The 27,888-nt window shown below is 40.4% G+C and overlaps 1 protein-coding gene across 1 annotated transcript in view; it reads right to left on the reverse strand.

Annotated features, from left to right (window-relative positions):
• The window catches only part of LRP2 (LDL receptor related protein 2), a gene marked incomplete at both ends in the record, with an annotated part of 195,552 nt that overhangs the window by 158,776 nt on the left and 8,888 nt on the right, over nt 1-27,888 (reverse strand). The gene's annotated exons all lie outside the window — the stretch shown is intronic.

The following is a 27,888-nucleotide window of genomic DNA, read 5'->3' on the forward strand; positions in this document are numbered from 1 at the left end:
TAATAAAGGAAATTGCAAACCTTGTAAATGTCCAATAATATGAAAATGAATAAATTTTCTTATATCTATATATATCATATTAGGAACTCATTAAAATAGTTATGAAGAACTTCTAAATGATTTGGAGAAATATTTGTAATATTTCATTACACGTTATAACAAAGACAAGGATGCCAAATTTTACCTGTAACAGAGTCATATATAGCAGAAAAAAAGCACAGAAAAGGCCAGAAAGTTAAGGGTGGTTATCTCTGATACCATCATGAGTAACTTTTCATTTGTGGGACTGTGCTTTTTTCAGTTTCCCACCCTACAGTCTTTTTAAGTGCCTTTTTATTACTAAATCATATACAGCAATTTATGGTTCTTCATTCTTAGATACAAGACCAATATTATGGCTTTTTGCTTGTGACTTATTTGTAAGATGCCAGGTACGGCTCTTCTCTGCCAACAAACAAAAGCCAAAAAACAAACAAACAAAAATCTCGGCAGCCAATCAGAGTGCACAAACTTGGCATCAAACTAGCCACACTTCCAAGGGGCAGTGATATCCCCTAGTGATACCAGAAAGTGAATATAACTTAAACAAGTACATTTAATTCAACGAGTATATCCTGCAGTTTTCCTAGTTCTCCCCAGGGGACTAATTTGGCAGTTAGAGATCCTCTGAGTTTCCCCAAATATCTGACCAGCAACCTCCCCATACATTACGTGCCAAGTACGAATTTTATTTTTAAGAGAGCAGCCAACACCAGCCCAACGTGGAGAAGACTCAAAATTATTCTTTCACAAACCCATGGTGGTAGAGGAATAATTCGGGGGGGTTGGAAGAATAATTATACTTTCCCCATGTATTTAAGCAATCATGTAAATTACCCATTTCAGTGTGTGACTAATTAAACTGAAATTAAGGGAATATACAGATCAATTACCTACTCCTAAAATAAATAAACAATGTGCTATCCTGTCTTGTGTAAATGCAGGCCTATCATGAGCATGACATAAACACAGTTAAGTGATCTATTCCTAGGGGATATAGGTTACTTTGTTCATGGAATGTTCAAATCTGATTGTCTGGTAGTGACATACTGATTTATAATGTATGCTGCAAATGGTCAGAAACTTTCCTTGGCTAAATGGTGGTACCGAGTGGTACAGGAATACGTACACCCAAATACCTTCTATAGACTAATGCATGATGGTGGTTGGTGGTGCAGGTCTGGGGTTGGTGGTGCAGGTCTCTTATCAACTACCTTTAAAACACAACAACCTCCCTTGCAAAAATGCCCCTAAGGAATGTACAAATTCACTCTGGAATCCCAGAACTTCTCATTGGATTTTGTTCTACAAAGCAATATTTCCATGAGAGATTAGAGGCTTTGGAGGTTTAGCTATTAACACAACATATATTAAATCACTTTTATCAATTAGGTCTATTGTTAGAAATCCAACATAATACATTTGTAAATTCAGTACATTTGTTTCCCTTAGTATCTAATAATTTCTGGTTGAAAAATTATAACAATCTAAAGGTCAGTCTACTTACAAAGAGTTTCCTCTTGCTGGAAAAATCATACATTTAGAAACTGAGCATACTGAAGCAAATTCTCAGAATAATATACTGCCTGTTTTTAAATATATGTATAATTAGTGTTATTTCTTAAGCAACATTTTTGTTTATTTTTTTTTCTTTTTTCATTTCTTAAGCAATTTTTATTACAAGTCAAATTTTGAGTTTGTTTTTGCTAAAATATGAAGTTAAGCACATCATGAAAAGAACACAAAATAGATACCCGAAAGTCATTTTTTAAGCACTTCAAAGTCAATTATTTAAAAATCACACATTAGGGCTTCCCTGGTGGCTCAGTGGTTAAGAATCCACCTGACGATGCAGGGGACGCGGGTTCGTGCCCGGGTCCGGGAAGATCCCACATGCCGCAGAGCAACTAAGCCCGTGCGCCACAATTACTAAGCCTGCGCTCTAGAGCCCACAAGTCACAACTACTGAGCCCGTGTGCCACAACTATTGAAGCCCGCGCCTAGAGCCCGTGCTCCACAAGAGAAGCCACCACAATGAGAAGCCCGCTCACCGCAACAAAGAGTAGCCGCTGTTCGCGGCAACAAAGACCCAATGCAGGCAAAAATAAATAAATGAATTTATTAAAAAAAAAATTCCCAATGCTAAGCCCAGCAGCTGGCATTATAGGGAAAAAAAAATCACACATTAAAAAAAAAATTTAAACTGAAAGGGGAAGTTTTACAATTATGTAACTCTTTCTAGTTAGTATTTTTCACATTTGACCTCCCAAATACTCAGTTATCTAAAGTAATATATCAAGCCCAATTCACTCAACTTATCAACAGATCCATGGTAATTCATTTGTCAAGTTCATCTTTTCAATATTAACTTCCATGCCTGTTATAACTCCCAAATGACTATTGTTTGGAAACATCTCTGCAGAAGAACAAATGGATACTCTATCATTTGCTGGGTGGCATCTTAGTAATCAACCAAATGCTCCACTAGTGTCAGAAGACTGTCATCCATTCTATTACAAAGGAAATATGTGTTGTTGAAAAACAAACTGCTAGTATAGCACAGGGAACTCTATTCCATAATTTGTAATAACCTATATGGGAAAAGCATCTGAGAAAGAATAGATATATGTAGATATATAACACAATCACTTTGCTGTACACCTAACACAACATTGTAAATCAACTATTCCCCAATATAAAATACATTTTTTAAACAATAATAAAATAGAAATCAAACAAAAATAATAATAAAGTTCCAAAACAGGCAAAAATAAAAAATAAATTTAAAAAAACACACACTGTTAGTGAAAAGGTCTAGATCAAGTTTGATAACAATTTCAGCTGCCCCTGATTTCAGTTGGTTTGTATGCACTTTATTTTCTGAGAGTATTTTTTGCACAGGCTCCGGATGCGCAAGCTCAGCGGCCATGGCTCACAGGCCCAGCCGCTCCGCGGCATGTGGGATCTTCCCGGACCGGGGCACGAACCCGCGTCCCCTGAATCAGCAGGCGGACTCTCAACCACTGCGCCACCAGGGAAGTCCTGAGAGGTTTTTTTTTAAATAAGTAGCCTTTACTCATAGCCCCTCCAAAGGTTACTACATATTATCTATACTTCATTGTTTAATAATTTGAAGTCCAAAGAAGATGGGAGTGGGGGAATTTCATACTTTGGAGCTAAACATAGTTTATGAAAGAAAAAAATCTAAATAGAGCAAAATTTAACACTTCTTGCAACAAATGGTCTCTAGACATCCATATTCAACCAATCCATTTTTAACCAAGAGGTAATTTTGCAAACAATCTTTTATAACTTTAAAACAGTCTCCCTCTAATAAAAACCAAAGAGGAAAACATCATAATCCACACTGAAATAAAAACCTATTGTTAAGAACCAGGCAGTCACTGACAAGGAACCATTAGAACCAAAGGGACACCCTACTTTCCCAGGCTGGCCCTGCCTTTCCCAAAAATCAAAATAGATGGTGCAAAGATGAAAAAACTATTTGTGTGGTACTTAAATGGTATGCACCATTCTAAGTACTTTGTAAACTTTTTGTAAACTTTGTCATTTAACCTTCATAACAACCCTACAAGATAGACGTCATTATTATGCATATTTTACAAATAAAGAAACTGAGACACAGAGCAATTCAGTAACTTGCCCAAGATCAAATAGCAAACATGTGCAAAGCAAGATCTGAATCTGACAATTCTGGTCCAGCATCTGTGCTGTACTACCAGTGCTCTATGTTCTCTTCAAACCAGAAAAAAAAAAAAAAAAAAAAATTCCACCAATAAAATGAATGTAAAAATTTGATTATTTTCCAAAGTTGCTATCAATATTCACTGGATTCATTAACTGGACTGGTGTGGAATCCACACCACACCATATGCTCATACAATACAATTGCAGAAGAGTAGTCTACTTAGCAACAAACATTGCACATAAAAACAAAGGAAAATCTGCAACAATCAAAAGCAATGCAAGGAGGGAGGGGTGTGGGGGAGGGATGTATTGGGAGTTTGGGGTTAGCAGATGCAAGCTATTATACAAAGAATGGAAAACAAGTTCTCACTGCATAGCACAGGGAACTATATGAAATATTCTGTGATAAACATAATGGAAAAGAATATGAAAAAGAATGTATATATATATATATATATGTATACCTGAATCACTTTGCTGTACAGTAGAAATTAACACAACATTGTAAATCAACTACATTTCAATAAAATAAATTTTTTTAGAAAGAGCAATGCTGGAAAAAAAAAGAAAAGAAAAAAAAGCAATGCAGGGAAATCAAAAACAGTTTCAATCTCGTCAAGAAAAATTACAATAGACATAGGGATAAACTTGGTTTTCAACGTTATAGAGCCCCAAGCTGGAGAAAAACAAGAGTAATCCCTTCTTCATAAATAGCCATAGCCCAAGCTTCCTGGTTTAAGTGTTGGACTAAGAATGTGTTAAGATAAGATACTGGAGTAACAGATAATGCCTAGAGGAGGGAAGAAGTTTGTTTTTCCAGAAGGGGCACAGCACGGAATGGAGAGCACCACTTCTGTATCCTTTACAAACTCTGGCACAGTGCTAGGCACATGTGGGACAGTAAACACGTATTCACCAGGTAATGAAGATTTCTCTTTGTAAAATTACATATCAGAGATTCATAAAACCATCAAGGCAAACAATGAGTCTTTTAATTGGAGTTTACTATCTTAAATCTATAGAAAGAAAAATGAAACCCGGTATAATTTGAAATAGGAGGAATATCTAAACGTTTTAAAAAGAGAAAAATATTGAGTCATACTAATGTTTCATTCTTTTTTGAATTTTTTTAAACTTATTTATTTTGTTTTATTTTTGGCTGCACTGGCTCTTCGTTGCTGCGCTGGGGGCTACTCTTCATTGCGGTGCATGGGCCTATTGCAGTAGCTTCTCCTGTTGCGGAGCACAGGCTCTAGGCACGCAGGCTTCAGTAGTTGTGGCATGCAGGCTCTATGGTGCAGGCTCAGTAGTTGTGGCGTACAGGGTTAGCTGCTCAGCGGCATGTGGGATCTTCCCGGACCAGGGCTCAAACCCGTGTCCCCTGCATTAGCAGGCGGATTCTTAACCGCCGCACCACCAGGGAGGCCCCCTAATGTTTCATTCTTTTGCCCTTTCCTTATAAGAGTTTCTTTTTCCTCTCATGAATTCTCTTATTAGAAGAAAAAGGCAAGTCATAGTCAATGGAACATTGTCCAAAGTTAACAGAGTAAGGTAATTTCTGTGGCAAATCCTACTTTCCGGCTAGATCCTCTAACATGTGCTGGTCTTTCCAGACACTTTTGGTCTACCTGAGGAAGCACATGTGCTCTTTTTAAAAACATGTAACACTGTGTGGCACTTTAATAGTCTTACCTCCACTGAACTCAAAGAAATACATTCCTTAATTCACCCATAATTTTTACTTCACTTTTTCGGTACTTTGTTTTTATTCCCTTGGTATTGACAGACATACTTGTGATGTTTATAAGCTGGGTGATGGTTTACTACAATTCTCACACCTTGTCCACACCAACAAGGCCAGTCCCCTTTTGAAGATTTAAAGTCACTTGCTAATTTCCAAACTTGACACTGCAGCCATGACAGCCAAGGGTAACAAACTGTCTGAAGACCCTGCCCTGCCTAATGTCAACCGGTGGAATAGCCACCAACTTAACTGATGGAACTGAAACAAGACGGGTACAGCAAACCAGCCTACTACTCTTTCTGTACAACATTTTAGCTGCCTGGTTTTCAGAACAGTTCGCCAAATAGGTGGCCAGAATTATTCTTTTTTTTTTCAATCCAGTTTACAAACAACTGAGTTGACTGCTTTTTCCAAATTATTGTTTCAGAGCCCTGATGTTTTGATAGAGGAAAACAATATTGATATTGAGAGGACATTTCAATAAGTCAAAGACTTTGAGGGAAACCCACAAGCCAGCTGATGTGTGATCATGTACACACATCACTTAAATGAAATTTTTTTTAAAAAAGGACCAAAAGAATATGATGTCAGATTCAATAAAGCCACACACGAAAAAAATCATACCCACTGTGTGCAAAACTTTGTTCAAGGTTTGTGGAAGAAACAAAGAATAAGATATGATCCTTTGTTTTAATAGAACTTACAAATTTATTGGGGACAAAAGTTATTTATGCATTATAAATTAAATAGCCATGTAACAACAATAGCTGCTATTTGTTGAGCATCTACTATGTGTTGGACAATATAAAAAGCTTTATACACATCCATTTTTTTTTTTTTAGAGATTTAATTATTTTTGTCTGTTTTGGGTCTTTGTTGCTGTGTGTGGGCTTTCTCTAGTTGTGGAGAACTGGGGCTACTCTTCATTGCGGTGCGCGGGCTTCTCATTGCGGTGGCTTCTCTTGTTGCGGAGCACGGGCTCTAGGCGCATGGGCTTCAGTAGTTGTGGCACGCGGGCTCAGTAGTTATGGCGCACGGGCTCGAGAGCACAGGCTCAGTAGTTGTGGAGCATAGGCTTAGTCGCTCTGCGACATGTGGGATCTTCCCAGACCAGGGCTCGAACCCATGTCCCCTGCATTGGCAGGTGGATTCTTAACCACTGCGCCACCAGGGAAGTCCCTATACATATCTATTGGATCCTCTTAGAAATATGTGAAGTGAGATTTATATTTATTTAATAGAAGGGGAACTTGAATCTCAAGGGCATTAATCAAATTCCCACAGATGCAGAAAATGTCAAAGTTTGATTCAGACCCAGGGCCTGTGTGATTTCAGAGCCTGTGCTCTATTCCTCAACCCCCATCCCACAAAACAAATGACAGCTTTCAATCACCCAGAATTTATTAAGTGCCGGCAGTATTTTAAGTGTTTCCCATAGATTATCTCACTTATCCTCACAACAATCCTATGAGATGGTACTAATAGCCCCATTTCATAGATGAGAAAACTGAGGCTTGACCAAATCTCACAACTGGTAGGTGGGGAAGCAGGGATTCACACCTAGGTAGTATGACTCCAAAGTTGTGCCATATGACAGTAGATGATTTCGTTCCAAATAAGCAGTAGAGGTAATAAGAACCAATTGTCTCAGGGAGAAAAAAATGAATACCACAAGATGATGCAATGAGAGAGGCTTCATGAAGGAGAATAAGACTGCCCTGGGCCTGTGTGAAAGAGCAGGACTTGGCGGGGGCGGGGGGGGGGGGGCGTGAAGGAGGGACCGTGCTTTGTGCAAGGGCCCAAACAACTTGAGGGAGGCCCAGCATGGGTGAGGGGCGAATAAGCAGGCCTCCATGGCCCAAGTGCAGGGAAGCTCTTCTAAAGTGGGGGACAACCAAGCTGGGGAGATGGGGAAGAAAGGGCCTTGAATGCCAAGAACAGAGTGACATGATCAAATGGGTTGAGAGTGAGAAAGCTTAGAAATCTCTAGCGCCAGTGACTATATTAAAACTAAAAGTCGCTCTGGGTGGATGCAAATCTGAATGAGGATATAGACTTTGGCCATGAGAAGGGCTTGGACTCCTCAGAACCCTGCCCAGAGCATGAGCTCAGTGAACAGGCCGGTGGATGGTTCACCAAGAGGCTCTGGCAGGGATGGGGCTCACCCTGCAGCCCCTCCAGTTGCCCCAGGCCCGATCCAAAGCAGCTCCAATGCACAGCAAATGGCCAACAGTTTCCGCAGGTGCCACCCAAGGCCTCCTAGTGTCCTGTTCTCTCCAAGCTGAATGCATGTGTCTGAGCATCCAGCATGAGGAATTCAGCCAGACCTCGAGAGACAGAGGATCTCAAAGACTGCTGAAATATTTGCTTAATAATTCTTAAAGTGCCTTTTCAATGATCCAAAGCCGGCAGCATAATCTGATGCACTATCAGAGAAGCCTCTCAATTCTGAGAAGTGGGAAGTTACATTTCCACCTTTCCTAACTGAGCTATTCCTCACGCATTTTGTTTAAACGCTAGCTGCCTGCCTTTCTCCCCTTTCCCCATCTCTTCCACATCACTTCTTTTTCACCGAGCACCTCCTCGACCTACAACCCGATGGTTCATCAGCACTGAAGTGCATTATAAATAAAACCACGCTTCTCAGGGGTTCCTGACAGGACGTGATAGGCATGTAGGATGGGATAATTATTCAACTGCCGTGGGCAAAGCAGGATGTCTAGCGCCCCTGGCCCCTGACATGCGGAATGCCAGTAGTGCCCATCCCCCGTCCCTGTGACATACATGTCCAAACACGCCTTGAGAGTGGTGGTACCACCCCCAGTTGAGAACAACTTAGAATCTCTAAGCAGCATGGACATTCAGAGCTCAAAATGTCTTAGCCCACATGAAAGAGATCATCTACGAAACCCCCTGTAAATAAAAAAATTCTTCCCTCCTAAAGATAATAAAATTTCTTAAGCGGCAATCGCACTCCCTCCCACCCATCAATGAGAGGGCCTGAGACTGGGCAATATCATGCCGCAGCTGCTAGCACTAGCACCTTGAAATGAACTCCCCTGGGAGTGTGGTAAAGCATCTCAGTTCCAGGGAGGCCTGCTTCACCCTGGAGAGCTCCACGGGGCATCCACAGGCTTACCCATTCAAGGGTGGGGGGAGTCACACAAAAAAACAAGCCCCAAATCTGAAGTCCTCAAGCAGTTCTTCACTAATGGAAAAGGTCATTGCTATGAAAAACAGTCATAAACACACCTGCCCATGGTGCAACGTTTTCCCGTCTGTGTAGTTATCAGAACAAAAGAAAAAGCTTTTTTCCAATGTCCTCTCTCCACCCCTGCCACATAGACTCACAAAAAAATAAAGATATGAATTGACAATCATCTAAGTGCCTAAAACATTTGAAAGAATCTCTGAGTTTTGACCAAGAACACTCAGCAACGAAAACTTTCTGCCAGCCATTACCAAACACTGAAACTGTGTTTGTATTAGTCTTTCCTGTATTTCCTCATATAATCCATGCAGTGTTTTCTCTATCAGCTGAATCACTGAGGTTCCTATAGGTGGACTCCTCCTCCACATGGGAGAAAACTAAGTCCAAGACCTTTGTCCCCACTCCCCCGCAAGGAACTAACTGGTTATCTGATGGCCAAAGAGCTACATTTATAGGATGCTGAAAAGACCACTATCCAAACAGAAGAAAATTTAAGATAGTCTGCCTGCTCTGGTTAATAAGAACCCAATGAATCAAACTCCATGAGAGAAGAGTACAACACCCTTCAACACAATGTTTTAACATGACTTGTACAAAAACTATAAATCCCCCCATTTAAGAGCTGATTTCCAACCCCAACCGCCCAGAGTATTCCTATACAGCTTACTGATTTGCAGGATAAATTATTGGAAGATGGTTGAACAGAATCAAAAGCTAAATAGGAAAATCACACACATGTGAGAAATAAGTGACTACACAGATCTCCAGATAGGCAGCTTTCCTGCTTAAGGCTTATTACATAGGGTGTGATAGACCCACTCTCAATCCTAACACAGAGTTTATAAATAGCACCAAACCAGGGTTTTTCTGATTAATTAGTCCCAAGTGTTGAACCATACTGTCACATCAACACAGGTGTGTTAAAGCTGCAAGCATCACTGCTGTTTTGGTCACCTTAACAAGCAAATTAGATCACCAGGTTATCAAGTGAACAATGGCTTGATACCAGAAGTTATGACAATAGCAGCAGAAGCAGAAGAAGCTGACTCCCAACTGGTGGATTTGGGGATGATTCTCTATAGTCACAGGGCAAATCATTTGTAACTACTAAACAGATCTTCTGGATTGAATCATACAAACACCTTTTTGTTCTGATCTTGTTTTAGTTTTTCTTTAACTTTTATTATTGACTTTATTGAAGTATAATTGATTGACAATATTATATTAGTTTCAGGTGTACAACACAGTGATTCAATATTTTTATAGATTATACTCCATTTAAAGTTATTACAAAATAATGGCTATATTTCCTTGTGCTGCACAATTTTTCCTTGTTTTCATTTAACAAACACTTTGCTGAATTCTTTATCCCTTACTCTATGTTATTTCATTCTTTTTTTTTTTAATTGATTGATTTATTTATTTCTGGCTGTGTTGGTTCTTCGTTGCTGTGTGCGGGCTTTCTCTAGTTGCGGCGAGTGCGGGCTACTCTTCGTTGTGGTGCGCGGACTTCTCACTGTGGTGACTTCTCTTGTTGCAGAGCACGGGCTCTAGGTGAGCGGGCTTCAGTAGTTGTGGCACGCGGGCTCAGTAGCTGTGGCTCACAGGCTCTAGAGCGCACGCTCAGTAGTTGTGGCGCACGGGCTCAGTTGCTCCGCGGCATGTGGGATCTTCCCAGGCCAGGGATCCAACCCGTGTCCACTGCATTGGCAGGCAGATTCTTAACCACTGCACCACCTGGGAAGCCCTGTTATTTAGTTCTTGACCATTCACAATAGTTACACCAATAGGCTCTCAAGACATGAAAAGGGAGAAGAGGCAGAAATAGAGGAAGAAAGAGAAAAGGGGAAAGAGGAAGAGAGAGAGGGAGGAAAGGAGAGATATCAAGGTCAACAATTAGCATCCAAACACTAAATTTAATGAGACCTTGCATCTTGCACCCTAACCACAATTTGATACAAAATGGTAACTCATTCTTATCTAGCTATGGCCCAAATCCAGGCTGGAACAGTTTGTAATTGGTAAGTGGGTTTATGAGTCACAAATCTCAGCTAGGAACTAAATAAGCGCTCATTCTAAATGTGTATATTTTCAGAAAGTAGAGATCAGATATATTTTTATATATAATATATATAATTTCATATATGTGTATGAAATTTACTCTGAAACAACAAATACTTACACATCCATAAGCAAGTCTGATGACAACTCTGACCAGAAATGTTGATCGTGGCAGGACTTATGGTGGCTTATCACAGTGTTTACACACTGACTTTTATCAATTTGTTAGGAGACTAGTTGAGGTGAGCACACATGCATGACTCAGCCTTGATGATTTAGTTATGGCCATGTATGGCTTCTGCCAACAACAAATTTTCCTAAACTCTTAAGAAATACTGTGCAGCAACAATGTGAAAATATTTCCACCAATAAGTTTAAAAGCCTGTTCCTGGGCAATAAGTACTGATAACCAATCATCTGGTAAACTGAAGTCAACATTTTTAATACATATGTATTGTGTCATTAACTTTTTTAAAGAAAGTTGGTTTTGTTGTTTTACAGTGTTTTTGTATTTTTTTCCCTTCTAGTGGTGTTCTATCTCAGAAAGGATTTTATAAGCAGAAGCTCAAAATTCTTCCACCATGACCTGATATATGAAAAATAAAGAACAGAAAAAGTAAATGAGATTAAGAGACCAAAAGAAGAGTGATAGTAAGGTGGCAAGAATTTATTATGATTCTACCAATAACAGAGCATTATTCTAAAGTGTGAGCTCCTAAAAGCAGGAATAAATACCTCTGTAATCCCAGTGCCTAGCACAGAACGTCCTAGTACCCAGATGACCCTCAATAACTAAACGATATATGATGCATTGTAATATATGGGTGAAGTTGATTACCAAAAGGTGATAAAGTCATGAGATCATGATGACTTGCGTACTTTTTTAATAGATCCTGCTGTTTAGAGCCACTGTTTCTTCCAATCTAATTACCAACTGAACAATTATCTTCCATACTGACCCTCATGAGAGTCCAGAAAGACTCTTAAGAAGTCAACTCCAAATCCTTAGGAACCTATTTATATGTCCAGGTCATTCTCTGCTATTTCAATAAAGAATGGGACTTCCCCTCCCCCCCGCCCCACCCATATTATACAAAACATTTATATCCAGCATTACTCTGTAGTAGAGAGTACTCTATACCTTCCCCCACAAAAAATAGGAGGGAGAAAAAGAAAACTACCGGAGAATATCTGATTCCACAAATCAAAATTTGTAATTTGTATTGTAAGCAATTTGTTAATATAAGCACGACTTTAGTTTCCCTATAGAGTCAAAGGTAAAGCTGATTTTGTTAACTTGAGAGTCTATAAAATAGGATTTATTACATTTACAAAGATTTTCATGGTAAAATGACACGAAATTTCCTGTGTCTCCTCTACTATACTGATTTTAGCAATTGAGCAAAAAGAACTTCAGGACATGCCTCACCAGCAGGTTATCTGTTAAACCAGGAGTTCTTTGGCCCCGGTTTGTTATGCCTGGGCTTAAACAACATTTACGGGTCTCCAAATGACTTCCAGGCTCTATAAATGTCATCACTTCATGTTATAATGTGAAACTCAATAGCTTGTTGACACAGAATCAACAATATTATATTGTCACCCACTGATACCCAATGTGTAATGAAATGGTGTTTGGGTTTCTGACTATATATGGTGAATTTATAATTCCCCCAATATTAAGAGCAGCTTAAATAAAGTTACAAGTTTATCTGCAATGACTGTCAAAAGCAGGAAGAAAAAAGGTAGCACATATTTCCTAAGATTTCACCTAATCTGTATTTTAAGTATCAATAAGTAGTGACAGTAAGAACTTATTGTCACAATAAATAGAAACTTAACCATGCATTAAAATAGAATCTTAGAATTCTAATGCTGGAAAAATGTAATGGTTTCAGTAATAAACTATACTAGGAAGTACATACAATAAAATCTCTATTAACTGACACAAACAAATTAAAACCATTGTTTACTGGAATCTTGTCTGCATTACACTTTTTAAAAAAGTAATTACAAGAAAATAAACTGATATTAGGGATTTGGTCAAAAACAGAGTTTTCAGTGGCTGTCTTAAGTCTGGAAATTGGGCATCTAGAATTATACAGTGCTGACTTAGACAATGAATGAATGAACTGATATTCAGAATATAGGTTCTTAGGTATTATAATAAAGACAATTTAAATCAAGTCCAGTAAGAAATTCAGATTTCTCAATAAGTGCTGAAATAAGAAGATAGTGATGGAGAAAATACTACACTAAGAACCAGGACACATGGGTAGCACTGACTACTGTCTCCATATCATTCAAAAAGTTCCTTGAGGGCAGGAACTGTTTGTTTTATTCAACATTAAATCTTCAGTCAGTAAGTATTTGTTGCTTAACTGACTTGGCTTGGTGAACTGGGATTTAAACTCTGATACACAGTTTCCTTACCGGCAAAGTTTCTGACCCGCAAAACCAGGTTCTGGTGAGGATTAAAGAGGTCCCTGTAAACCACTAGCATAAAGCCTAAAGTACAGCAGTCCCTCCGTGAAGTGTGGTTCCCTCCTGGGCACACCCACTTCTCATCCATCTCAAACATTCTAACAGCCTAGGAAGGAAAATATTTGGGGACCAATGTCTTCACCAGATAAGACCTGTTTATTCCCTTAATAATTAAATGAGAGAAAACTCCCAAAGCCTGAGCCACCTTGCCTGTGGGAGGCTCAGCATTTAGAGGAAGGATGGATGGTGGTTGCCTGTCCATGAACAAAGTAGCCACTGGCCCAGTCTGAGGTCAAGGGCAAGACTGAAAATCAAGATTTATCCTAGGACACACAGGTCAAGCTAGGGCCAACACCAAGCTTGCCACTGGTTTCCTATTTTCTCCTTTATGCATTTTCCTATTTTCCTACAACAAGCATTTTTATTCTTCGTCTATTTTAAATCACTCGATCTCAGGTGAGCCTCTGGAGTCTTCATGTGGAATACCGTAAGTGTATAATTTCAACACACACACACAAAATTCGATGATAAATATAGAGGCTTTCCCAGAGTGGACTTTAAATCATTATACTGCACGTTAAACTTGGACACGGTGACCTTTTGATGGTCATAAAAGTATTCCCATTGACCTCAGCGCTCGCCTCAACATATGGCACAGAACTGAGGACATAAAGAAATCCAGGATTTTAATCAACTGAAGCTAAGCTAAAAAGCTCTTCATTTAGAAAGCTCATAAATTCTCCAGGGTGTAGGTTCAAAACAATGAAATTTCAAATTCTTCCTTAAAATGCTAAGATATTCATTATCCTAGTTTCTAAACGTTCTCTTACGTAATAGAAAAATGCTACAAATGCACACATTCTTTGACTAAAATCATTTGTGATTATGCCTTGCAATACATTCGAAGGAAAACTTGATTATCACCTTCAGTTATTACCTTCTCTCTGGTTGAATAAGAATGGATTTACGTGAACCTAGACATCCAACCCTTCCAAAAGGAGGAATAAAATATCCCATCATTGCCATGACCCCAGCATCAGGCTTCCCTCGTAATGAAACAGAGAGATCTCACCACCCTCCTAAACAGTCTCCACCTCACAGAGCAAAGGCTCCAAACTCAATTCAATCCAACAGCATGTTGAGGCTCTGGAAGACCATTTATCTATGCGCTCTCAAGGGGACAGAATAACAACTGTCAGGTGACTCCGGTAAAGACAGCAAACACACAACAACTTTGGCTGTCCTCCTGCAAGCCCACACAGCCAGCCCACCTCCTGCCAGAAACTAAGTGAAGCCAGCTCTTCCCTGAGAAGGACCATGGTCACTCTGTTTACTAAGAGCACTCAACAGCTCACTAAGCTTGGTCGGTAAAGTTACAAAGAGGCAAAAGCAGCTTAAATCTAAAAGGCTCTTCTGATAGTCCAGGAATGAGGCGATTAGGGCCTTATCTAGTTAAAGGGTCCTACCTCTGCTTCATTTCCCTCACCCTTGTCTAAAAATCCTTTCCTCTCTCTCCCCTAGATCCCCATAACGTGGCCAGAGTTTTCACGGCTCTCGACCCTGAGCCCCCAAATCTGCACCCAAATGAACTTATTCACAAGAAAGTTTGAGTTTTAAAGCCTTTATGGATACTGGTACTTTCAGCAGAAAACAGGAGGCCCTCAAAGAAGTGAATTTTCTAATTGTGGCATTTTAGGCATTTCTAATGCCCAAATACCTTCCTCGCCAGATTGATGGCACAGATTCTAGGGGGATAGCGGACCTTATCAGGGCTTCTAATGTGGTACGTGATCAACTGTCTTTGCTGACACCAGAAACCTCATCGGCAGTGAGACAGCATTTTTCCATAAAAGCACAGGCCATTGAAAATACAGTCCAAGGGTTTCCCAGGAGAACTGGTGACATCTCAAATCAGTGTAATGTGTCTTAAATTAATCTGGGCTGAAGAAAAGGGCCCTAAGGAAATATTGCAAAAGGAATGACTCCAAAGGCCTAGAGAATCAAGTAACAAATGAACATGATTTATTGAAACACTGTATTGGTTCTTTTGTAAACTGAAACCCCTTATCTACGTAACTCAAAGAACTCCTTCCATTGGAAATACAAGATTCACCAACTCCACCCAACGTGTACGTGTGTATCTGTGTGTATATGCATGTACACAGATACACACACACACACACACACACACACACAACCACGGAAGCCCAACATTTCAAAGCTTGCTGACTAAGGAATGGACTTGATATGTTTTCCTGGAGGTGTACTTTCCATCACACCTGTAGGAATGCATCTCAAGTATAGGGGTCTATATTTCCCTTCTTTCATTCAGCCCAGCATGTCTAAAGCTTTTCTACAGAAGTTTAAGAGACGAAGTCTGAATAACCAGATGGCTGAATGCTTGATATACTACTCTAAGATTGGGGGGTGAGGAAAGGGAGGGAAGAGGAAAGGCTGCTTAGAAACCCAAGTAACTTTCCAGAGAGAAGCCCCTGAAGTCTACACCTGGGTTCAAACTCCAGCTCCACCTCTTCCTAACACTATGGTGAGTGAGCATGTTATTTAATTTCCTTGCCTCTGTTTCCTCATCTAAAAATGAGGATAATAAGAGCTCCTACTCATAATGTTAAAATGGAAATAGTGTAAGAAGTATGGGCCTGACACGTAAGGACATGGTCAATGAACGTTAGCTATTGTTACTATTTTTAGGCAGGTGTTTTCTGATCCTTTAAACTCTATATATGGTCCCCCTTTGAATTTTTCAGGGTTTCGTTTGTTTGTTTAATATATATTTGCTTATATTCTAGCACTTCTGTATTCATAATCTGCAACCCAGTTTGAAGATCTTTTTAAATTACCCTAATTAGAATTACAGCTTATTGCCCCCAGAAAGCTGATTTAATACAGAAATTTCATATTATCTAATTACTAAATTATCACTTCTATTTTAAATTATACTCTCTCCTTAACTAATTCTTATATCTGAGGTTCACAAAAGAAAAACATCTATATTCAAAATAAAACTGAACTAGAAAAATAGAACTTAATTCACAAAGATAGGCAAGTTTTCAGGTACACATCTATGCAGTTTCAAAAATAAATCACTATTCAGTGAGATAAATTAACTCTGCTAGTTTATTTCTCTGGTTGATAATGCCTCTGTTTTTAAGACATTACAGCAACTACATTTCAGATGTTTAAAATGTTTAGTAATAATTTAAAAGAATTCATGTTTAACTAAATAACATTAACCAGTTGCCTAAGCACAGATATCTTAGTCCAAAATTGATAGTGACAATATTTATTGAATTACTGAGTTAGACAATATGGAATTTTTAAGCCCTGATATTAGTATCTACAACCTAAGAATTCTCCTCACTTCAGCCTGAGTGTGGAAACTGTTTCTGACTCTCGATGACATTTTGAAAATGACCAAGCATAAAGGAGACAGAGCCCACACCTCACAGAAGGAAAAGTCCTGAGCTTTTCAAAATATAAACTGCCAATGCAGTAGCACCACTACAGCAACCACTGAGAAAAGGGGATTCTGATAACAAAGCAACTATAGAACAAGCAATATTTCTAACCTCAAAATCAGACTCACAGATGCATGTATATAGTATACATCTCTATAAGGTCAAAGGTTAAAAGAGACATTAAAGTCAAATTCCAGCCTTCTTTTGGTGCAGGCTATGTGCCTACAATTCCCTTCTTATCCTTTAGAATCATTAAAAATAGGCCTTATCCTTCTTCCATGTGATGGTCCTTTGAATATCTGAAGAGACAGCTAGCCATTGTTCCCCTGATTCTTCTCTTCTCCAAAAGAAACATCCCCAGTGTTTCTATCATTCCTCCCGTAACATGGTTTATGGTTCTCTCATCATCCTTTTTTCTGTCCTCCAAATTCAGTTCAAATGTCTTTACAAAGATGTGGTCCTCAAAGTGTAACAATGCCCACTGTCACCTGACCATCTATGGCCAGGACCACAATAGCCTACCACAATATTCATTCCCCTTCCTCTTCAGACACAGAATCCCAGTTTTATTCAGGTGAACAGTGTGTGCAGCCAAAAGGCTATATTTCCCAGACTTCAGCTAAGTATGGTCACCGGAGTAAGTCTTGATCAATGAGATGAAATGCAAGCAATAGGGTTACATAGGACTTCTGGGAAGTCTCCTTTAAAGAGCGAAGGCATGCCCTTCTTTTTCCTCCTCCGCACCTAGCATGGAGCAGAAGTAGCTATGGCTACAGAACTATTTTGGACAATGAGGTGACCTTAAGGATGGAAGCCACCAGCAAAAGGATGGTGGAGCAAGAAGATAGGTACCTAGGTCCCTGATGATACCATGGAAGTACCAAGCCAGTCTCCTATTGCTGGTTACGTTAGGGAGAAACAAAGCCAAACAAAATCCTCTCTGCAACAGCGATCCACAGTAGAGCATGCCTGTCACCTCCCCTGGGGGACGGAGTTGCTTTACTACAACTCATGGAGTTCTTAAAAGAACTTTCCTCTAAACAAAGATTTCTTGAGCTCCTGCTTACACGTGGCTCTGTGCCAGACACAGGATACCAGAGGAAGCATGCATAACTCTTAGCATCAGTGGTCCTATTCTAGAGGAAGAGATAAAATACATACATAAATAATTGTAATTCATGGTGTGATGATAAGTGCTGTGAGAGAGGCTCAGATAACATTCAGTGGAGATCAAGAAAGGCCCTGTGGAGGAAGGTGCTTTTAAGCTACGATATGGGGGTCTGAGGGGAGGGTGTGCCTGGCAGAAGGAACGAACTGGAACTGGCAGGAAAGTGTAGGGCATGACCAAGAAGGAGGCACATTCTTCATCCTATGTCACGGACACATGCCTTCAAATTACCAAGACTGTGCTTGAAGCAGGTTTCCTTTTATGTGAAGTAAAAAATAAATTTGTAAGATCCTGGCACCCTCTAAAGCCACGGAGTGCCTCCATGGAGTCAGTTCAATTCACCAGGCATTTATGGAGCACCAGCTGTTTTGCTGTCCAATGAGAGTTTCTCCCAATCCATAATGCCACCCTATTTTTTTTTAATGTCATCAAATATTTTCCATATTTTAAAAAATACTGGAAGGTGATGCTTTGTCCATATTCTCTGGAACTGGAAGAAATGTTTCCTGGAGGTGGATCCTGAGATTTGATTAACTGCAAGTGCACAAAGAAAATGTGTTTCTCCTTTTCCGCTTATACTTGCGAATTAAAGTTAAATATGCAAGATCCAGGGCTTCCCTGGTGGCGCAGTGGTTGGGAGTCCGCCTGCCGATGCAGGGGACACGGGTTCGTGCCCCGGTCCGGGAAGATCCCACATGCTGCGGAGCGGCTGGGCCCGTGAGCCATAGCTGCTGGGCCTGCGCGTCCGGAGCCTGTGCTCCGCAACGGGAGAGGCCACAACAGTGAGAGGCCCGCGTACCTCGCAAAAAAAAAAAAAAAAAAAAAAAAAAGCAAGATCCAGAGATAGTCCTCCATTCTGGCTCAGTTTGCACATTTGTAAAATGGGGACTAAATGCTATAATTCTGGTGACTATATCCCAGACACATAATAAGTTTCAACAAATGTCAGCCCTTATTACCAGTATTTATTCCTTCCTGCCTCTTTGTCCACTCCGTATCAACCAATATGGGCCCTTGGTTGACAGAAGAAATATTGGCATTTGGGACTGGACGATTCCTTGTAGTGTGGAACTGTCCTGTGTGTTGCGGCTGGTTTAACATCCTTGTCTGCCCTCTAAATGTTAGCAGTGGCAACCAGGGACCGTGACAACCCCAAAAATGCCCCTACACATTTCCAGATACTCTGCAAGGAAGCTGTACCAACTAGGAATCAATGAACAAAACCAAGGAAAACATCACGTGCCATACCCAATATGCTAGAACGTTTTCAGATAAGGGGATTCAAGATAATACCATCAAGTATTTATGAATGTACATTGAAAACACATGCCTAATATTCCCATAAATAACACATATGAACTTATAAAACAAATAATGGGGGCTTCCCTGGTGGCGCAGTGGTTGAGAGTCCGCCTACTGATGCAGGGGACACGGGTTCGTGCCCCGGTCGGGGAAGATCCCACGTGCCGCGGAGAAGCTAGGCCCGTGAGCCATGGCCGCTGAGCCTGCGCGTCCGGAGCCTGTGCTCACAGCAGTGAGAGGCCCGCGTACCGCAAAAAAAATAAATAAATAAAATAATGGGAATTATCAAAAACAGCAACAAATAAAAGCTTTTTCTGTATTCCACAATGACTCTTTCTCCCTCTGGTCACCTTCAGGTCCACAAGTTTAGTTTGACCCTTATCATCTGTCTCTCAGATAATTATAGTAATTCTCTAATTTAACTGGTTGATCTGCTTTTCCTCATGGCGAAAGCATTATCTTCAAAAAAAAAAAAAATCTAAGTCTAACCATTGTGCTTCCCAGCTTACATTTTTTTCAAAGGCACCAAACTGCTTAGCTTGACACACAAAGTCCTCTAGTCTCACCAGAGTCGGCTCTCCCAGCTCCATCTTCTGCCAACACACCCTCCTCAAGACTCTGTTCAATAAATAAAATAAAATTCAAAAAATAAAAAAATAAAGTAGTGGACTGGTTAGCTTAGCATACGTATACATTTGATATAGGGAGTCAATTTCTGAACTACATCTACATCCACACTGGGAAACAACAATATTTCTTCAGTTAGGATGGCTGCTCTTTTGATTAGAATTTTTAAAAAAAAAGACTGTTCAAATAGCAAATCAGGGCACTCTTCCCTGGCTCTTGGCCCCCTCAGGTCCACTTGACTTCACTCCCTTCCCTGTGCTCCCAAACCTCTATGACAACACCTCTCACCTTGTAGCACAACTGTTTGTGTACATGTCTTATTCATCTTTGTGTCTTCAGTTCTAGACCCAATAGGCTCTCAGTAAATGTGGAATAAATACGTCAATGTATTTACTGTAATTATGAACCAAATCTGGATTGACTGATAGCTTTTCACCTCTTAAACTTCTCACTGACTCTTCTCTATTTTTACGGAATAATAAGGAACTGTTATAACATTGACTATGATTTTTACGTGGTCTGATTAAAACTTCTCACAAAGCCAAGAGTTCATCTTTTAACGTACTCTTCCCTCTGGAGAGCTTTCTGCTTGACCAGAGGGCACACCTGAGCTCTACTTAGACCCATGCTTCTATCATTCTTGTTCTCAGAGTTACAGAGACATCACCAGTAAACTCTGCAGAGGACCAGGTTTACAGGAAGTAGGTACAGGACACACGAAATGGAAACACTGAGTCCATTGAGAAGTTTGAAATACTACGTAACATGACATTTGGGGTCTGTGCTTTCAAGCCCTAAAGGTGAAAGTCCAAATAAATATTCTTGTGGGGTAGAAAGGCAAGATACAATGCCTGTCTTCTAATGCTTCCTTGTTTGACAGTTCCCCCTCCTAAAAAAAAAAAAAAAAAAACTATTTTTTCCTCAACAATTTCTATGGATAGAGAATGTGACAAGTGATTCCTTTATTTCAAAAGACACAGCATGGTGGCTGCTCTGCTGCATTGACCTAACCAAGAGCTGGTCAACTATGAATGATTTAGCACCAGGTTCCCTGTGGGGTTAAATGTTTACTGAAGGCTCACCAAGTGCCAGGACCTTGCATGCTCACAAGGTCCTTTAAATATTCCCAGGAACCTGTGGAGTAGAAATTACTAAGTAGTCCAGGAAACTGAAGCTCAGAGAGGTCAGATAGCCCAGAGGGGCACATCTGGAACGTGACAGAGCTAAATCTCCAAAACTCCAACAACGCTAGGCAGCGCCCCAGACCAGAAAGGTTTGGCCACAGGTGAACTACATCCAGGGAAGACCCTTGAGATTGAGGATCCTTGGGTAGGTGGAGAAGGGGGCAGAGGGCGTGGCCAGAGAGCTTCCATAATAGTAGGAAGACCCCAAAATTTTGCTTAGCAGTCAGAGATGTAAATTTACATCACTGGTTTCAGCCCATTCCCACAATTGAGGCTGCCTTCTATACCTTCAAGGAAACTGTAGGAATTTTCTCTTTATAAAATGTGAGTGATCTTAGCATTGAATTTTTGCAAATACGTAAATATATTGTAGCTCCTCAAAAGTTATTCAAGATGCCAAATATTCCTTCTAGAAGGAATCCTAAATAACCCTATAGCATCTGTCTCACAATGCAAATCCCCTGAGTGTTCAATGCCTTTCAGAAAATGCAATGGCATATTTGAGGGCATGGGGGACAGGTGGGTAATGTTCCAGCTCACATGTTTCATTGGAGACCAAGACATAATCATGTAAGCAGGGAAGGGAATTTTCAATTATAAAGATTCTAAAAAGTAAGAACATTCTAGTTGTATATTTGCATGGCATTTTAAACCTGCAATCAAGCTTTACTGACTAATGCAATCACTATATCCCAACATTTTGATAAATTCCTTCTAAATAGAACACCTAATTATCCATTAAAATTTATTTCTAGCTCAAAGCCGAATTCTGTCTCATGTTATTATATCCCTCATTCACTTTTCACTTAGAAAAAAGAAAGAAAATAAAACATTAAAAACTTCATAGTAAAAAGCTTATCCTGGAGTGAGTTTCATCATTACTTGCTACCTCCATTCTCCCTTAATGTTGCTATGTACATACTTCTTAAGTTTCATTCCTCTAAATCTTTTAAAATGTGCTGAAATGAAGGAGCAAAAGTGTCCTTTAGCCTGACTTTTCCTTAAAACCACATATTAAAAGGTACTCTGGTGTGTTCCTCTCGAACTATAACCAGCTAGTTCTCATTTGTCAGGTTGGCAGGAAGGGAATGAGATGAGGAGAAAAATCTCTAATTTGTCATCAATAAAATAAATCAGGAAATAAAGCCTTTAATCTTAAGAATATAATTTACTGATTTAGTCATTTATTTACAAAATTGATGGAAATTGTTAACAAGGAGTTAATTAATTTAAGTCACCTGATTACCACAGTTAATTAACCACACTGACTTAATCTTCTTTGAAAACATCAACTAATCATTTCCCAGGTGTCAAGGGGTAAATCGTTAAATAAAAAATAAACCTCTGTCCTCCTCTTCAAGGGAGATTTCTTGCGTGTGTTTTCTTTGCAGATTCCAATCTAGCAACAAGCCAAGTTTAGGCAATTTTTTTCCTATATGGCTATACTGAAAGAGCTTCCATCTTTCCAGTTTTTTCCTCCATACAATAAGGGGAAACCAGCCTTGCAAACTTACCATTCACCCATGTCATTTTGAATTACTTCAGAAATGAGCTAGAAACACTTCCTGAATTAAAATGAACAAATGAAAGGCAGAAATTGAGGCTTTCATGTGGGAAAGTGAGTTTTCAGAAGAAGAACTTAGAAACTTTATTTGGAGGGTGTGACTACAAAGGAATAGCATAAGGGAATCGAGGGAGTGGGGGGTTATTAAACTGTTCTAATCCCAATTGCGGTGCTGGTTACATGAATATATACATGTAAGAAAATTTATAGAACTATACACACACCATTTTAGTCTACGTTAAATTTTTTTTTTTTTTTTTTGCGGTACACAGTCCTCTCTCTCACTGTTGTGGCCTCTCCCGTTGTGGAGCACAGGCTCCGGACATGCAGGCTCAGCGGCCATGGCTCACAGGCCCAGCCGCTCCGCGGCATGTGGGATCTTCCCAGACCGGGGCACGAACCCGTGTCCCCTGCATCGGCAGGCGGGCTCTCAACCACTGCACCACCAGGGAAGCCTTACATTAATTTTTTAAATAATAAAATAAAGCACTTCATTAAGGCTAATAGTCAAGCCCACCCGTATGAAAGCTGTAAAATCTTACTCCCTTTTACACAGATAGAAAAATTAAGGCCAATTACTTGCCCCCCACCTCGAAAAAAGTGGAGGAGGTAGGGAGACTAAGGAAACCAACCCTGTTAGAGAAAATCAGAAAGAATCCATCCTATGTGTCTCGTGTCAGTCCACTTCTCAATTAGTATATCCACTGCTTCTTGGCAAGAAAATAGAACCAGTTGTCTTTGATCTACCAATGCAACCCCAGTGCAAGAAGGCCTTGAAGGGAACCAAAGCCCCAGGTCACAGTGACAAACCACACTTGGACCTCCTAGAGAAAAAGAGGGCTAAAGGGCCTCAGTCCAATACCATTCCTCTTCCCTTCACTTTCTCATTCCTTCAATCAAAGCAAAATGCTTGAAAAATAAATCTGGATTACAGTGGGATTTTGTTGCACATATTCACAATCAGCAACAACTATTAAAGACCTCTTTGATTTCCCTTACAGGGAAGTGAAAGTGTTCAATACACTATGCATCCTTCTTAGCTCAAGTCCCATGTTCTCTCCTGTCTGCCCTGCTGGGTTTAATTATTTACAGCAAGAAGCATCTAATTTTTGCTGTCTCCGAGTTAGTACATTCAATTTTTAAACCATGCATTTTGTTTTTCACTAGAATCTTAGCTTCCAGTGATTACTTAGCAAATTCTTTCAACACCTCGCTGCACCAAATATTAGGGGAGAAGTAAATTTTTATGCCAGAAGTGAACTGGAAAAATAATTCAAAGTGGTGGTACATAAAAATTAACCATTTAGCAACAGATTTGGGAAATGTGTGGATTTCACTTTATTCATTTGCAAACTGTTTTTTTTATTGCATACTAACTAAGGAAGAACACTGGATTTCCTATCAATAGTCATCATTATGGTCTAGAAAAATTATAACTTCCATTTACTTTAAATCCAAAAGCTTCCTCTCAACCTTACCTGATGCCGATGAATCCCGAAGGAATGATTGATAGAGTGCTGCAACTTTGTTGCTTTTAGGATCAACCTTTCCTTTTGTTCTAACAATTGTATTTCAGCTAAGCTAATTAGAGGAAGGAGAGCCTTACTAGAAAGTAAGAAGTGCTATCTTTGATATCCTTTTGACAGATTCACAGCAGAAGCTCCCCATAATGTCACCCTAAGGGAAAAGCACAAGCAATAATATCTTTTTTCCCCAGAAAAGCTGATTTAGGCAAAATAATTAGGAGATGAGGTTGGCTCCCTTTCAGGACTCACCTTCTGGTGCCTTCTTCCCTTCTTTCGCACCACCACTGCATCAAACCATCAGCTTTGCGTCTCATTCTTTCTGAACCTCACGCTGACAAATGTTTACTGTGCGTTATCATCTCAACGAACTACTTTACCAGATGGGGTAAACATGTCTCACTTTAACCAGAGTTTCGGGGGGAAGAGTGTCTTACTCTAAAGAACTGGCTCTAATGGTGACGGAGCAGACATCTTTGGCCAGGGTGAGAGATGCTTTGGAGCCAAGAGATGTTTCAGCACTTCCAGCCCTTCCCGCCCTTCCCGCCCTTCCGGCCCACAGGCAAACGCCTTCCCCATCTCTACACGATTAAACTTCTCAGCTGTAAAGAGTCTCAGTTCTCATTTGGTTGTTCATTACTTTCTTCTAGGACTTTGAATAAGAGAACTTAGTAGGAATTTTTCCATCAGTATTAAGCAACAGCAGACTTTAAAAATCTGTACATCACCGCCATCCCAAAGAGGAAGTTAGAATAGAACTCTCTGATTGGGGAAGGGTCTTCTGAATTAAAAGATGTGTAACTATAGAGAAGAGGACATTCCTAGATAAAGGAATGGTAGTATAGGAGAAAGTCAGCAAGCAGGAATCAGCCAGTACCAAAAGAGTATAGAGAGAAAACTAGGTTAAAATGGAAATGTACTCTTCAAGAGTAAGCTGTTTTGGATAGGCCCATGTGGCAGGAATCTCTCTGTCCTCTGCTGTACCCAGTTACACATGCCAAAGCATGATATGGTCTCCATTGACATGTAATCAATGAACGAATGAATGACTGCCAAAAGTAGCACAAAAATGTCCAAGAGTTGAGTTGCAAAGGTACCAGCTTCTGAAATGAGGTCACCTGATCATAATATGAGCCATTAAATGAGGGTTTGTTTGATTGATACAGAGGCGCTATCTTGCACTTGCTCCTACTTACCCACAGTGATAACACATAAGATTAAGGACTCTGGGTTCAAATCTTGGTTCCACCACTTAATAACTAGAGGGCTGTGGGCAAATGACCTCACCTGTCTTTGCCTTGCTCCTTTATCCATAAAGTTCAAACTGTTAATAAAGAAGTGGGTAAAGTTACGCCTGTAAAACACTTAGGACTGTATCAGGCACATAGAAAGCACTCAAATTTTTTAGCAGTAGTTATGTCAGGTCATTCTCCCAACTTCTTCACCCATACATGCATGTCACTGAGTCACTCCTCTGCCTCTCACCTATTTGGTCATGGCTGCATTATGAAGTTATCAAAAGAATGGGGTCTAGGGACTTCCCTGGTGGTCCAGTGGTTAAGAATCCACCTTCCATTGTAGGGGACATGGGTTCGATCCCTGGTCAGGGAACTAAGATCCCACATGTCGTGGGGCAACTAAGTCTGCACGCCACAACTAGAGAACCCATGTGCTGCAACGAAAGATCCCACATGCTGCAACTAAGACCCGACACAGCCAAATTAAAAAAAAAAAAAAAAAGAATGGGGTCTAAAGTGAGAAAGATTGTGCCTACGGACAAGCAGCCACAGGCATTTTTCAGCAGTCTGGCCCTCTTCGGTTGGGCCCATTTTTGGTTCATTCATCAGGACCAAGACCCATGAATGTCCTGACTTGACATGTGATGTTCTTTCCTCCATAGTCTACGCCGCCTCCCCAAGTTGAGAAACCACTCCCCTCTTCAAAGAGGGCCTTTTGTCTGATCAAGGCTGTTTTCACTGTGCCACGGTCTCAGACAGATTTCTTTTGTGTTCTGTTTAAACACAGAATGACAGTCCACTAACATAAAGTCTAAAAACTTTGGCTTATCTTTTTGTAGAAGCAACTGTATCAAATCTGTCCCTAAAATAGCCCCATTCTGTATGTACAGGGGATCCTCACAGGGTAACCAAGTGTCTGGGGTGGAAGTTAAAAAGGCTGATGCAGAATCCGCTACTATCAAATGCACTGGGATTCATCAGTAGTTGGGGGGCAGTGAGGCGGAGGAAGGGGGAGAGTCAAATGGACAGAAACAGCGTTGCTAAGCCACTTGTTTCGATAGAGACAGCAATTTTCTTTTTTCCCCATCAGGACCTTGATGAGGCCTCCAGAAGCCCGGCAGAATTAAGGGCTGGCAATACCAAGGACGTGGTGATGAGCTTAGGCTGCCCTTCTTGGTTTTAGCACTCATGGTGACATCTATCCATCATTCATTCAACTTATATGTATTTAGTTAGCCCTATTATGGACAGTAGGGATAAGTCAATGAATAAGACAGAAAAATGCCTGCCCTCTTGGAATTCATATCTTAGGGAAGGGACAGCAAAGTAAATTAAAAAAAAACAAATAAATTATGTCCATCATGTCAGAGGGTGTTAAGTGCAATGAAGAAAGTAAGAGGAAAAAATCAGAGAAGGTGACACTGAGAAAGTGACATATAAGGAGTGACCTATCGAAGGTAAGGGACAAGTCATACACAGTCTGAGGCAAGAATGTTCAGGAAGAGAGAAAGCCAGTATGAAGGCCTTAAGGTGCTCACTGCGTTGGGGAAAAAGCAAGAATATCATTGCACCTAGAGCAACGTGAGTGGGAGAGAGAAGGAGATAGTTCAGGGAGGTGATGTGCAGGCCAGATGGTTAGGGTCTACTTGGACACTGACTCTTTATGAACTGGGAAGCAATGATAGACAGGTAGATGAGGAGATGTACCACCCAGATTCCCGTTCAAGGAAGGACCAGCTTCAGGGAAGGACTTTCTACCTACACTGAGCTCCTCTGAGGTCCATCTCAGTTGTAGAATAAGGTACCTTGCCAGGGCAGGCCACATCTAGCAACTGAGGAAGGCCATTTCAGCCTGACACACAGAACACTCTCTCTGCCAACTGTAGCTCCAGAACTCCCCACTGGGTCAAGCAAGGCCTTGTCACAGTTCAGTTTCTTCCTCTGCCTATTTCTGCTTCCTCCCCTTCCCTTCACAGACACTGATCTTAATAAATATCTTGCATTCCAAACTCCATCTCAGCGTCTGTTTCTGGAAAACCCACCTAGTGTGGGACAAAAGCCATTGGAGCTTTTGAGCAGAGGAGTGACAGGATCCGACTGGTTTCTATAAAAGGGGGTTGAGAGTTGACAGAAGGGTGACAGAAGGGAAGCAGGTGATCAGTAGGGAAGCTATTGCAATAATCCAGGTAAGACGTGACCATGACTTGGATCAATGCAGTAGTGGTAAAGACGAAAAGTGGTTGGATTCTACATGTATTCTGATGATCGAAACAATGGGATTGTCTGATGTATTGGATGTGAGGTATAAAAGAAAAAGAGGAGTCAGAGCAGAGTCCAAGGTTTGGAGTCTGAACAAGGATGGAGAAGCCACTTACTAATATGGGGAAATCTATGGAGAAAGCAGGTTTGGGGCATTAGTGGAGATCAGGAGTTCAGTTTTTGGACATAAGTCTGAAATGACTATTGCACAACCAGGTGGATATATCAAATAAGCAGTTGGACATATAGGACTAGAGTTTAGGGTACGGTCTGGATTACACTCATAAATTTGTAAGTTGT

Source organism: Leucopleurus acutus (assembly GCF_964270905.1).
Source record: "Leucopleurus acutus genome assembly, chromosome: 6".
Lineage (NCBI taxonomy): Eukaryota > Metazoa > Chordata > Mammalia > Artiodactyla > Delphinidae > Leucopleurus > Leucopleurus acutus.